Source organism: Lichenostomus cassidix, chromosome 14 (genome assembly GCF_008360975.1).
Source record: "Lichenostomus cassidix isolate B80296 chromosome 14, HeHo_3.0, whole genome shotgun sequence".
In the NCBI taxonomy this organism is placed as follows: Eukaryota; Metazoa; Chordata; class Aves; order Passeriformes; family Meliphagidae; genus Lichenostomus; species Lichenostomus cassidix.
In genome coordinates, this window is record NC_139495.1 from 11457428 (window position 1) to 11470764 (window position 13337).

Genomic DNA, 13337 nt, shown 5'->3' on the forward strand with positions numbered 1-13337 from the left:
CATAATTCAACATTTTTTTACACAACACTTTTTGCTGCAGTTGCATGACAGCACATGAATTTCCAAAAGGAAAAAAGGAGTAGCCCACATTAACCCTATAACTTCAGCAATAATATATCACAAGACACCCTGTCATGTCACACAGGGTAAAGTTTAAAAAGCCTTGTCAGATCCGCACAGAAACACAGAATGCCTTGGGTTGGAAGGGACCTTAAAGATCATTTAGCTCCACCCCTGCCATGGGCAGGACATCTTCTACCATCCCAGGTTGCTCCCAGCCCATCCAGTCTGGCCTTGAACTTCCAGGGATCCAGGGGCAGCCACAGCTTCTCTGGACACCCTGTGCCAGGGCTTCACCACCCTCACAGGGAACAATTCCTTCCCAATATCCCATCCAACCCTGCCTCTGTCAGGTTGCAGCCATTCCCCTTTGTCCTATCAATGTGTAACACTGAGGTGAGTGACTGTTTCATGACAATTGAACAAAGAGATTTGCATCTGACACTCATGTGGTTTCTCATTTCTAGAGCACCTATGACTTCCCATGGACTCCAGTCAGCCAGCTCACAGTGATCTGAACCAGAGTGGAGGGGTGCAAGGTGTTTAAATAGAAATAACTTCTGTACAAAATCCAGTGTTTGGGAAACGATCATCACAAGTACATTGTGCTTATCATGTGCACACATATTCTGAGACAAGTCAGCCACACTGCCCTTCTTCTCTCTAGAGATTCTATACACATTTCTGAGTTACTGCAAGGAAGAGAAAGAAAACAGATTCTGTAAAAGGTATGGTTCTCATAACAACAACATTACTTTCCTTTTTTTTTTGCCACAGTAGGCTTTCCATGAAAGCAGTTCTCCAGGTATATAAAATACTATTAGGTAACTTATAAACCTAATCCAGGATACCTGCAGTGTCAATAAAATATCCAGTTAGGTGTTTCCAAGTTGCTTAGAAGGTAGCAATTCACAACTTTCAAATCTCCTTTGTAAAGACATTTCTCTTGTCATAGAACAAGCTGGAAAAGTTTTTTTCCAAAGCCATATTGGATTCAATAGTAACATCCACAAAGGGAAATTCTGGGGGGAAGGAGCTGAGGAAGAAGGGCATTCATATCTCCCTGGACATGTTTCTGAAAGGTCAGGAGCTCACTGTGGGAAACTGCACTCAGTAAAATACAGCACAGTGACCAGGCAGCCTGTGAGGAGTTCCATGGACTTGCTTAAAACCTGTGTAAAATATCACCTATTAACACCAAAATAATTCTAGGCTTATTTACAAAACAGATCAAGCAGCCATACCACGTGTGACATTAAAGCAGAAGAGAATGGTCTGCTGGAACTGCTGGCTGAGCAGCAAAGAGCAGGAACCCCCTTGGTACTGTTAGTGCAGAAGGGAAACAGTAAAAACAATACCTTTGTATAATGCAGAACTGTTCTTGCCTCTCATTTTGGTGCAGTTTCACTGTTTCTTCTACTCTGAACCTCTTTGAGAGTACGATTTTTTTAAAATGGATTTAAAACATTAGTGGTTAGCTAGCATGTACAGGGCATATATTATCTACCCTTGTAAAGACAAAATACCACAACTGAGTATCCTGAAGGTTCATTGGAAAACTCTGAGGTTTGCTCAATTCCTCCTCCCCAGAAAGAGCTGAGACAATTCAGGCTCCTACTTTAGGACAGCTCAGACAGAGCCTGGCTGTTGCAAGCTCCCCAAGAGAGAGAACAACTTGACTTGTTAATAATAATCATATTATAATGTCTTCTTAGGTCTGGTTTACAAAATCATTTGGAATGCTTACAGCTTTGGTTTAAATCCAGAAACTGAACTAAAATTAAGTTAGGAACTCTCAATATACCTATATTATAGAGACCTTTAGTTGTGGTCAGTCACACTGAGAAATTCCGTATCAAGAAGTTTGAGCTTGGCTAACAAACACATTAAAAGGTTTTATTAAATCTTGCTTAAATTTCAAAAGAGGACAAGAATTGTCCTTATTGGCCATAACTGATACCTTCATCTGCGATTTTCTCTGACTTCCTTCCAGCCTTAGAGGCCATAAGCAATGTAGGTGACATTGTCTGCTGGAGATGACATTTCCCCCTACCAAGAATTTTCTAGACAAAGTGTTTTTGTCCAAAATTCTTCCAAAGTTGAATATTTCATCTGTTTCTTATTCCTGAGCCAAGAACATCTGCCTGTGAAACCTTTCCTATTACTTTATATAATGAAGCTACATGATGCCAATCCTTTTGCTGTTTCCCAAGAATTCCTACCATTAATTTCCCACACCAGGTAAACTAGAAAATTAGTTTTCAACTCAAAATTGGAAATACCACAGAGAAACGTTCTCAGATGATAATATTCTGTTGCAGAGAGATGTCTCATTTCCTACCTTATCCTTGTATTGCAGTGTCAAATAAAATAAATGAAACCATAAAGAGCCCAATGTCTGTTAGAAGACAGCTACAACTTGCACTGCGCCCAAAAAACTGAGCTTATATAAAATACAATAGACAAAAGGATCCAATGCTGACCTCACATTAGCTGCAAACTGCTAGATCAGCCTGCTCCCTCCAAAGTCACTCATTTGGCTTCAGGGCATTCTAAATAAGCTTTTGATGTTGGAATTGCTACTGCATAGCTGAAGAATAACAAATGTTGAATTTAAAAAGTAAAAAATAAAAGCAAGTTGGGCAATTGCAAGCTGGTAATTCCAACCATGGAACAAGTTCTGAAGGGAGAAAAAATTAATGGTAATGGTTTAGAGGATGTCCTAAACTGGGACAAGAAAACTGAAAATACTGACAAGGGAAAAACTGACACCAGCAGAGGACCAGACTCAGGAGGCCTCTTCCAGTCACATCCTCCAGGTTATCTGTAATTTATCTCAGAAAAAGGGTTCATGGTTGCAGCTGCCTACCTGAGCAGCAAAGAAAGAAATTTTTGGCTTTCACAATGAGCGCAGGTTTTTTGAGGACAAAATGCTATTTTGTAGTTATCATATGTATTCAGTTCTAGGGAGTAATAAACATGACAAGAGGCATAGATGTTAATGTTACTGCTAGAAAGATGGAATTTTAGCAGTCATGAACAGCTCAGGCATCTGAGCCGAAGGGAAAATAAAGGGAAGGTGGGTGGGAGCTATTGAGAAGTGGGAAAATAAGCATCTCATCTTTGGAGATGCTGGAGCTGAACTGCCAAGTGCCACCCCTGACCCAGGAATGAGCCTGGGCACTCTTTATGTCCCCCTGGACCTTCTAATGAAGCTGTGCTGGTGCTGTGGCTGCAGAAGTGGAATGAAAAAAGCCCAGGACATGGAGCTGCCCTTGGCATTATCACCCTGACAGCAAGCCTGGCCAAGCACAGCAGTGCATCCACAGTGCAACCACCTGTTTTTACCAGAAAAACTGACACTATTCTGGCTCTGAGAATGATAAAATCAAGAGGCCAAAGGTTGAAACCCTGATTAACTAACATCTTTCCCAAACATCCCCATCTTCCATCATTTTCTTCTGTCAGGAGAGGCTCAGCAGCACTGCTCATCTCCCACATTTTGGTTTGCTAGGGTGAGAAGTGTGAGGGAGCTTCTGCTTCAGCTCCTGGGACTGAGCCTAGCACAGGCCTGGGCTTCATTTCAGCACTGCAACAAACTTAATAAGGCCACTTACGGTTTACAAACTACCTCCACTTGCATGGACCACTGTAAGCCTCAAGCAAAGCTGTCATGAGGCCTTTGTAGGGGAAACCTTAAGGGCTTTGGCTAAGGCTTGCTGTCAGAAAACTGCTTGAAATGAATTCAAATCACCAGGCACCCTCACTGAAGGTCAAACACAACATTTGCAGCTGGAATTGCCAACACAATGGCAACAGGAGGGGAGAAATAAAGACTACCTGAGAGGAAGATGCTCTGTTAGTGCTTAACTGGCAGCTGGGGAAGAGCAAAATGGGAGGGGGCAGGCAGAGCCACAGGCTGCCTGTCAGGAAGGTGAAACTCCTTCTTTAAAACAGCAGTTAGCACAAATGTCTGAATTTGCTTTAAAGGCTGACTCAGCCATGCCTGTGCCACACAAGCACCCCACAGCAGCACTGGGTCTCCTGGCAGGAGCAGAGGGTGCTGACAGCCCAGGGTGGCTGTTTGGGGCCATTCAGACCCCTCAGGGCTGGCAGCTCATCACTCTGACAGTGTTCTTTAACTTCACTATGAGAGTGCAGAAGAAAAAAAAGAAATCTGCCATATTTAGGGGAACCTATCACCTTGCTTTGTTTCTTAAATAATTCATCTTTTAGGCTCAGCTCTGGCTAAAGGCCCAGATTCAGATCATTTTTCCATTTTCCTGATCCAAATAACACAGTCATAAAGGAAAGCATTAAGAAAGATAGGGCCAATTTTGTCCACTCAGAAGTTCAGCCCTAGTGCATACATTTTTGGGTATCTTTCTAGAAAGCTGTCTTAAAACATTTATCTGAATTTGTTTTTAAAAGTCTGAATCTCTCATTTGCAGTGAGCCAAGCTTGAAATCTTGCAGAGAACCAGATGTGGGGAAGGCAGAGCAGCACATGTATGTGCTGAGTCAGCAAGCTGCTCACACCCCCACGAGTGAACAAGAATAATAAGATTGGCCCCTGGGACCAGAATCAATCTATTAACCAATATGATCTGGAGACCTTGGGTCCTCTCTCATATTTTCTACAAATTGTATTGCTTCTTGTTGAAAGCAAAATCCTTATGGTGCTGCTGTCTTGGGATCACAGCAGCATTTTTCATATTATCTTGCTGCATGATAAGAAACTAAAAATGTTAAAATGAAACCAGATACTAGTTCATGGTGGGGAGGAAAAGGAAAAGAAAAAAGACCTATGATCAAAGTGAAAAAAAGAAGAAATGTGCTTGGGCAGAAAATTTAGAAATTTTTCTCCAAGTAAAAAGGTCCTAGCATCTTATTAGAGTATGTTTAAAAAAGGCACAAGGAACAGTTGTGCAGGCATTAGTAGCTATACCAAAGATTCCTCGTGCTTCAGAGAAATTACAGGGTAATACATGAGATTTATACACAAGGAAGGATGAAAGCTAACGAGGATCCAGCTCAGAACTTTGTTATCTCCCAAGCACTGCATAATTCAGCTGGCAAACCCACCCACGTGCAGCAGGGCAGTGCCAACCACCCCACCAGAGAAAGAGATCCTGCTCAGAATGCAGCATTAAAGTGCCTAGAAAGAAGATGGAGAGAAGAGTTGGTTTCAGAAAACTAAAGTTTCAGGAGACTAGATTTGAATTTTTTCAGGAAAAATCCTGAAAAATCATATATGAATGGCAACAGCTTTTGCCCTTCCAGTGAAAGATGCCAACTGATCACAACCCTGAACAGGAGCTCTTAAGATGCCCAGAATAATAGAAAATGGCACAAAGAATGCACAAAGCAAACACTTCTGATGAGAAATCACTGTGGCCCTTTAGCATGAAATAGCTGCTTAGAAATTTCCAACTGCAACTAAACCTTTAACGATTGTCTTGCAAGAAAAACCTCCCCAATCAAACAGTATATTTGCCCTCATGATGAAATCTACTTCCCTCGTTAAAAAAGTTTTGTCCCAATTGAAGTGTTTTGGAAACAGAATACTGACACTGTGTATAATCCTCTTTATCCATTTTCAAAGTGACCATTATCATTAGCAATACTGATACCAGCAATAAAATGTTAAAAGGTAAAATTAACATCTCATTTTCCCATAACAGTTTCAAACTCTATTATTTCACTGGCTTTTATTTTTTTCAGAAAATATCATGGCATGCATTCCCTTGAAAGAACATCCTGAAAGTCCTTTTTGATGGGAATGTAAGAAATAAGAATCAAGAACATGGACCTGACCCACAAATGGGTTGAACAAAAACAAGGGGTGGGGAAGTGAGTCCACAGCAGCCAAGTCAAATAGGAATTTTGAAAGATTTCAGCTTCAACAGATAAAAGATTGGGCCCAGCCCATTCCCAGGGCAGTGCACAAACACCCAGGAAAACATTGACTTGTGAGTTTTCTCTCTGCAGTTCCTGACTGGAATCTCCATGCGTAAAACCTAAAAACCAGGAAAGTGCCTTTATTTTACTTGTTAAAGTAGCCACAGGTTGCCTTGACACCAGTGAGCCTTGCTGCAGCGCTGCATCTGTTTTCTTTTAATAGCAACCAAAGCCTAAATATCACATTTGGCTACCCTGCCCTTTTGCAAATAAACCCTGAAGGAATCTGAGGAGCAGATAGTGTAGTTAAGGGCTCTCCAATGCCTGCAGAAACACCAATCCATGCATCTCACTGAACTGTGCCATTTAGCAAAGGGCAGAGACAGGAACAGACAAGAAAAACCTCATGCTACACCCAAGCTTGCTTGATTTAAAAGAATAATTTTTTAAAAAAATGAAATACCCAAGACACACAGCTGGTGTTTTGCTCCTTGTTGCTTTATTTTTAGCACCCTTTTAGCCCTTGTGTGGTCTCTGTCAGTTTAGTTGTTCAACTCAATTTTTAAATCTCATGAATAAAATACAAATCATGTTCAAGGAACATTTTATGAAGGAAAAAGTAGACTTCATCTACTAAATCCCACAATCCTATTCCCCTCACATGTGGCCTACAGCTTGAAAGCACTTTTCATAACAACAAAACACTCAAATTTTGCAGTAAATAAATACTTTTAAACTTTCTGAGAAAACAAAACAGTAACTACTCATATTAATAATTATTCTAATATAAAGAAATCCACAGCCCTGAGGTTAGAATTAGAGCCCAGAAGTCTCACACATTACATTGTGGTGCCACAAACTCTGCCCAACTCCTGCAATAGACTCACTTAAGTGAATCTCAACCTTTAAAAGCCACACAATAAGCCAATTATTAAACCTATCATTTCATACTGAACTGCTCAGGGAGCTCTGAATTTTTTTTTTTAATAGCCAACGCTGTGAAGTGGTTTAACTGTGTGTTAGAATTTTGCTAGAATTTTGCATCATTCTGGTATCTTTTGTGGCATTGGTTCTGTGAGCCTGCCTTCCATTTTGGTGGTGGGGGGAAGGGTTAGAAAAAAAAACACCAAAAAAAAAAAAAACCTATTAAAAAAAAAAGACAAAAAAGCAAAAAAAAAAAAAAAAAAAAAAAAACACCCTACCAATAAACAAAAAAGACCAAAAAAAAAAATTAAAAAAAAAAAAAACAGAAAAAGAGAAAAGAGGTATCAATTAAGCAGTAATTGACATGTGGTATCTGCTGGTTGCCCCTCCTGGAGCTTCAGGATTTCCTCCTCCAGGACCTCCTGGATGTCTCAGCTGCAGCATTTCCAAGGGGCAGCACCACCCACAGCTCCTGCCTGCCACCTGGGTGAGCCAGGTCAGCCACCTCCTGGAACAGAGCTCTAATTAACCCTTCCTCTCTAATCTAATTAACATGTCAAGCCCAAAGCCTCCAGCACCTGTCCTGGAGCTCTGTCCCCTGGTGTCCCCAAGCCCTGCAGGAGCACCCCTGTGGTCAGCATCTCCAGGTGTTGGTGATATCAGGGTACTTGTGCATCCCTCTGCTCCCCAGCACACAGGCAAGCTTGAAAAGGTTTCACCCTGTTTCCCCAGCCTGCAGACAGGTCAGCATAGTGAAAATAAACCCATCCCCCTCTGTGGGATGGTGTGGCTTTTCCCAGCCAGAACCTCAGTCTCTATTTCGGGAGGTCTCGCCTGTGTCGAGCTGTCGCTCCGGATGAGTGTACAGCTGTTCTGAAGATATTGTACCACTGTATCTCCCTCCATCAGATCTGCCTCTGCTGTTTTTTCCCCCCTCCTTCTTTGCACGAGTTACCTTAGGTGCCAGGAGAGTTCCCTCACAGAATTTATTGTAGCGATCTTAATTAAATTAATATTCCTGAGTGCAAGGCTGCTGGGATCTGAGGCTGGTATGAGGTTCATCGACTTTCACTTAGAGGGTAAAGTTTCCAGTTTTCACTCTCACGAGGCAATATGAAAAATTTATGACAGAAGCAGGAGAACTCTTGCTAGAGGCAATGACATCCCTGTGCAATTAAAACACTTTCAAGTGTCTTTTTTTTCCTCCATTCTCCTTCCACTCATCTTAGAAAACAATATACAGAGCAACTTTATTCTGCACTGTACATTTTTAACTTAAAGATCTGTAGGCAGTTGACAAATTATAACCTGATCATAAAAATTTTCTTACAGTTTGAAATGTAACATATTGTACAAGGTTATGGCCAGATGGTAAGAAGTTTTTTTTTCTCTCTCTCTCTCTGGGATTTTTTTTTCTTTTTTTTAGTAAGAAAAACAGTTTAAAGCTTTCAAGCAGCAGAAGAAGCTCCCTCCACAAATAGAAGCAGAGACCCTGTCTGCACTGCTTGGAGATCACAGGGGTTTTACTGAACCCCTTAATGAGCAGTTGTGGGAAAGGGTAAGGCTGGATTTGAGATCTCCCAAGCTCCATGGATGCTCCCAGCACATCCCCAGGGCCAGGCTGTGGGGTGGAACCATCCTGCTGCCATTCCCCCCAGAGGGGTGAACATTCTGAGCAGCAGGGAGAGCCCATTTGTGCCCCACCAGCTCTGAGAGCCCTGCTTCTGATTCTGAACGGCTCCAGGATGGGATGCTTTTGAAAAAACCTGCTTTATTCTGTCTCATTTTGCAGAGCTGAGCGAGGGAGAGCTTTGGGGCAGTCAGCTTCTTTGTAAACTAACATTCAACTATTGCTGTGACTGCAAACTATGGGGAATAAAGCAACAATAAATACTTAATAACCAACACAATGCAATAGTTCTTTTTTACCTCACCAGAGGACATAACTTTTTGCACAGTGCATTGCAGAACACACTGCAGTAACCAGAGCTAACTCTGAAACTTGGGGACAACAGAGTCTGTTCCTTCAATGACCATGGGAAAATCCCCTTAACAATATGTGCCCTGAGAGACAAATTTACTTTAATATCCCATGCTTAAATCTGAACATGCCAATCCTTGTTATCTCTGGATAGTTAACATCGCTGCAATGCAGTGATCTACAAAAGAAAATACTGGCTATTATCCCTGAAATCAGAAATAATGAAAAAGGAAACCTATAACTTCTTAAACTCACTTCAGAATTCAGACCTGAGGGGTGTAAAGAATGTAAATATTACAAATACCCACCAGCTGGTCTAAGAAGCAGAGCTATGTTGTGTTAAATGCTGTCAGTCTGACCATAATGGCAGTAATATAAATAGGGCGTGAATTAGAGTTGCAGAAAAGTTACACATGGTGAAAGATTAGGAGTCTAAACTCACTTTCATTTTGAGTTAAATCTACTGCTTTGTCTTTGGAAAGCTTTACAACACCCCTCATTCTACCCTCATATTGACTTTATTTGTCTCTGCCCTGCCACCACCTTGCTCCTCCTCGCTCTCTGTAAATTCAGTCTCCCTTTTGGCAGAGTTTCAGGACTGGGATGGTGCACAGAGCCATCTTGGGGACCCAAAGGAATAAACCACCACAGCCATCAGCAACCCACAGCTCCATTCAGCCACAAACCCCATGGAACCATCTGGGACACACCAAAGCTCCTGTGGCACCAGCAGAGTGCAGGAGAGATGGAGCAATGCCTGTACCAGATCTGCAGCCACAGCCTCAGGGCACCACACTGTGCCTCAGCTCAGCAAGCCAGCCCTTGAGGCAGCATTGATGGCTAATCTAACCCTCCTGGGACTGCCCTGGTGTGGCTCAGAGGGTTTGGGCACCTCCTGAAGTCAGCACATCATCTCTGGGATGAGCTAGATGAACAGCACCACCGACACAAGATGTTGTTTATCACACCAGACAGAAGGGTCTCTCTGTTGCCTTTGACTGCTGCCAGCGACTGACACCCATCTGGTACCTCTCACCAGCCATTCTGATCATTTGCTCTTGCAGCAGTGGTCTTTGATAATTTTCTCTGCCACACAGGCCCTTTTCTCATTCTAAACTGTGTTCTTAAGGCTCAACCACTCTGTAAACAATAAAGCACAACAGCAAGAGAGTTTTCTTACCTTAGAGAAGCTTTTTTAGTGTCCACAGCACAGATGTGAGAACACAGCTCAGCACCAGCACTAGCAACTATCACTTCCTAAGGGAGAAGCTCCTCCTTAAGAGATTCTTCCTAATTTTCCCCAGCTGCATTCAATAATACAGGTGAACTCAATAATCAGTGTGTAGGGCTTTCAGGTGTTACACAGGACTGTAATTAAGGGCACTAGTTTTTGAGTCAGACATGGAAGAGGGGATATGGATAACCCTTCAAACCAGAGCTAAAGGAAAATAAAGTGTATTTCATTATCAGCAGGGATATCTTGTGAAAGAAACACGGGCTGGTCTCCAGGATGGGCCCAAAAGCAGATAAGGGCTGGATCCCTCATTAAGATGTGGGTATTTTTGAGTCAGTGCTTCAGGCAGCAAAAGAGTGGCCTCAGACAGAGAGAGGAGAGGGAGAACAGCTTTTTGGATGCCATTTTAACAGCGGGACCAGAGTAAAACACCACTCAATCATCAAATATGTGACAAAGAGAAAAGCAGGCAAGGAACTGTCACAGGGCAGAGATCTGAGTAGGACTGGCCCCACATCATGTTCAATGTTCATCTCACTCAGCTTGAGTTCAAACATATGCAAAAAAGTAATGTTAGGTGTATTGATCTATTGATAAGGTAGCTGGAATGTCAGTTCACTGGACAAGGAGGAGAAGACTGTGACATTGCCCATTTTTGAGCACACCAAAGTATTAATCTTCCCATCTGAAGTAACCTTGAACCCATTCTAACCATATTGCAAGAGAGCTACAACAGGCACACAAAGATAAACAGAGATATCAGCTCAAAGCTGAATTTGGAAGAAAAGGATAACCACATTGATAGAGTAGCTCATTAATGTGTAGGTGGAGATGACAATGCAAACTGCAAAGAAGCAGGAACTCCTTTGCTGTCTCCAAAACATCCCTGCTAACACTTCTTGAACCTGAGCAGTGGGAACTGCTTTGCTTTGGACAAAATCAGGAGAATTGTGTGTCATTTTATCTTTCCGCCAATAAAGAATTCATATAACCAAACTGAATGCTTTAACATCTTCTCCTGTCTTTGTAAAGGTAAAGATTGGGTTTTAAAACACATCCACACCACCTCCTCTGTGCAATCCCCTCACCTGCAAGTTGCCATCCCCACAGCTTGAGGCAATCAAGGCTATCACCTTCAGTAATGGAGCAAATTAAGGTCTGTATTAACCTCAGCTGAGCACAGGCACAGAGCACAAATATCCTCAAGTAGTTCAGCTGCTTTCAAAGTGAGTGTATATTTCTGTCCCAAATTAGAAAAATATGAGAGTGGAGCACCAGATTGGTTAAAAGGTCTGGACTCACATACTTCTGTCATAAATGTCATGGAAAATCTGTCAAACTGTGCAACTTGACCATGGTTCAGTGTTTCTGTGTCAATGATGGACACAGGAGTGCTGTACATGGGAAGGGATGTGTAGGGTAACAGCTTCAGAGCACACAAGCACCTCAAATAACACTGCAGGCAGGAACTACACCAAATAAATAAAGGATAAATTGGACAAAACCTGAGACAGGCATCTTCACTTCTTCTGACACTCTTTCCCCAGCCAGTGGACAGATTAACTTCAGCAGTTGCTGCAGCCTAGTTAACAAAGGCAGGAATTCAGGGCACCAAGGGCAATTGATACTGCATTATATATTTTGCCAATTTAGCCTCAGTGAAGAAATCTATACTCCCCATCTGCACAGGGTTTTGCTAGCACAGCACAAGACAAATAGTAACCAGCAGCTGTAACAAGCGAAGTGAGGGATGAAGGAATTCATGGAGTTCGGGATAGTTTCCCAAAGGTCAGAGGCTCACATCACAAAAACAGCGCTGGGGGAGATCTGGGATTTCACTGTGAGAGCAAATACAAGCCCAAATGGAAAAATTCTGTGTGAGAGACTGTATTGTCATTGGTGTCGTGGAAAAAACCCCTCTCTTTTTAAGGCAGAAGAAATAGACAAGATGATGGAGGTTATAAAAAGCATCTTGCACTGTAACTGACCTTGAAGCCCTTCTTTTCTCTCAGACTGATTAAGGGAAAAATATTTCCTTAGATACTCTCTTTGTCCTCCACATGGATAAGCACAAGAAATAAAAAAAAAAAAGAAAAAAAGGAGGCGGAGAAGAGGAAGAGAAAATCAATACAAGCTGTCTTCAGTTTAACCAGAATGTTACAGTGAATAGGTTTATGAAACCTCCAGTAAAGAGGAGCACAATTGCTCCCACAACAGCAGAAGTTGCTAAATTTTAGTGTAGTGTAACTTTCTAAGGCGTCATATAACAAAAAGAAAATACAGGTGTTCTTACTGCCCAAGGACAGTACTTGTATTAGAGTGTATAAATTACTAACCTGGAATTAACTCATCTGATCTGATGCAGGGCTTGTGACAGCAATCACTGCTATGTGCTACGCAAGAAAATAGAAAACCTGCCACACACATGGGAAGAATAAATAGAGGTAATAGGAAGGATCTTTTCCCATCTCTCTCACCAAAAGGATTTATGCTCTGAAAGAAGAGTTTACATCCTGTCAACCCTTTTTGGTTAAAGTATATGGATTTAAATCTACCCCAAATCATAATTGTATACATTTTCTTGATAATCAGCCCAGTCAGCTTCATGAGCACTGGTGAATTCCTGTCCTGGCAGGTGTCTTGTAGCTCTCAGTCCCACAGGGAGATTCTGTGTTGGATGAAAACAGAGCCCAGCTCTTGATTTCTCTCTTCTCTTCCTCCCTTACATAGATACACGTAAATTCTCATTGAACCAGCTGCATGATCCTGCCTGACAAAATACAGACACATACCAAGGCACGGAAATGGGGGGTATGGAAAATAAGCAGATGGTCTTTCTTTACTATGCAGGTGCTGTTCAGCAATTTTTCCCCCCAGTGAAGCTGCTGCATTTTGCACAATGTTTTCCCAATTCACCAGACAATCAGGAGCAGCACAACATGACTGCTCTGTTCTGCCGCGATGTGCTGAGACAGCAGGTTATCGGTGGTGACTCTGAAGCTTGCTGACATCTGACATGAATTCCTGGCATGCTGACTTTTTAAAAATCGATGGGGACAGACCTCAGAGTAACAGAAATAGCTGTGAAGTTTAACACTGCTGAAACTGTTCAGGCTTGATTGGCTGGCGAACATGGAAGGTCAGAAAGAGGAGCACTGGATCCTCATCAGTAGGAACAGAAGCAGATTATTATAGAAAAAAAATCACCCTCAAGTTTCATAGCTTACTGTTCCTGTGA

The 13337-nt window shown here is 42.1% G+C and overlaps 1 protein-coding gene across 15 annotated transcripts in view; it reads right to left on the bottom strand.

The window, feature by feature from the left end:
- LOC146430868 (uncharacterized) overlaps nt 1–13337 on the bottom strand; it is a 537765-nt gene that overhangs the window by 208351 nt on the left and 316077 nt on the right. For 5 of the 15 annotated variants that reach the window (XR_014855172.1, XR_014855171.1, XR_014855175.1 and 2 more), the window contains exon 1: nt 10046–10166. The exons of the other annotated variants lie outside the window; for them this stretch is intronic. The gene's annotated coding sequence lies outside the window, so the exon portion shown is untranslated. Of the gene's footprint in view, nt 1–10045; nt 10167–13337 lie in introns of those variants that run through there. 15 annotated transcript variants of the gene reach the window in all.